Here is a 1,553-nt window from a genome sequence, read left to right as displayed (position 1 = left end):
CCCCCACTCCCGCACCCCCAAATTTTATTCTTCTAGCAACAACCCTTTGACATCCTGGAAGCCAGTTTCCATCCTTGTGCCTATCCACAGACATGTTTTCATAATGACCAGGTCTGCCGTCCAGCTTCATCATCCTTCAGAAAGCCAGCGCTTCCACTCTTACGGTTTCCAGGGTGCTGGACCCTCCCCGTTTTAGAGACCAGGCTAAGGAAGAGAATATTTCACATCCAAGGCTGTAGCAGCTCCCTATTTATGAATAGTTCCATCTTTTATCCATTTTTCCATGAGATTATATCAACGGAGTGGATGGTGGCACTTGCACTGCCTCCCACGGGAGAGTGTTGTAAGGATCACTTGAGATTTGGGATGTAAACCCGGCTTTAGACCTTAAGATGCTTTGTAAATGTCAGTTACAGAAGGGAAAAGAGGCTTCCTTTCATACAATGGAATCTGCCGCCATCTGGTGGCCTAATGAATTATTGCAGGAAGCTGGCTTAGTTTTCATCTCCATCCACATCTTAATCTTTAGAGAGCCAATTCGAAGGGGGAATAGCTATTTTCAGAGCTGTCATCCACAAATCACTTGAGATTCCTTTGTGTCGGAAATAGGAAGATAATAGGAAGCGACAGAAATGCATGATGGCTCACGAAAAATCTGGAAAGATAGTTGGCTCTCTCTGGACCTGGGTCTGGCTGCAGAAAGTAAACTTCTCCATGAGGCTGCCCGCCCTGCAGATCCAGGTGGCAATTATGCCAGGTGGCCCACCGAGGAGCTGTACATTTTCCAGGGGGAATCCCTTTTAGGATCTGGCTGGGAAAATATGTCAAAGATCAGTCCTTTCCCTGGAGCCCGTGAAGATGAAGAGAGTAACCTGCGTGCATCTTAGGAGCTGTTTGGTGACTTGCTGAAGCTCAGAGAAAGTAAGTGATTAGTAGGTGATCACACAGCTGACTGAAGCCACACTGAACCCGAGTCTAGCCTTCCATCTCGATACCCCACACTAGAAGCTCTACTGCTTTGTATTCCATTTATAATACTATTGGTGCTGAAATCTTAAAATAGACTTATAAGACACATATAGATATAGATATAGATATAGATTATAGATATAGATATATGACTTTAGAGCTGAAGGAGCCATCATGGGAGAGTGAGTAGAATGCCAGGCTTAGACTGGGTTCAAATTGTACTTCCTAATCCCTACTGACTGTGTGAGTCTGCAAAAATCTTAGAGAGTTTAGAATTGGAAGAGATCTTAGAGGCCAATCTCCTCACCTTACAGATGAGGAAACTGAGGACCAGAGAGTTGAAATGATTTTCCCAAAGTCACATAATAAATATAATGGGAGAATAAAATAATATCAATAAATGTTTATCAATAAGGATAAATAGTAAATAATAAACCTAATATTTTCATAATATATTAAATATGTCATTACATATAACATATAATAAATATTTATTTTTGTGTATACTAAATATATATTAAATATACATAATAAACATGTAATAAATAAATATTATATATATATATATATATATATATATATAT

Source organism: Gracilinanus agilis, chromosome 4 (assembly GCF_016433145.1).
Source record: "Gracilinanus agilis isolate LMUSP501 chromosome 4, AgileGrace, whole genome shotgun sequence".
NCBI classification, from domain to species: Eukaryota; Metazoa; Chordata; class Mammalia; order Didelphimorphia; family Didelphidae; genus Gracilinanus; species Gracilinanus agilis.
Note: the sequence above shows the minus strand (reverse complement) of the source record.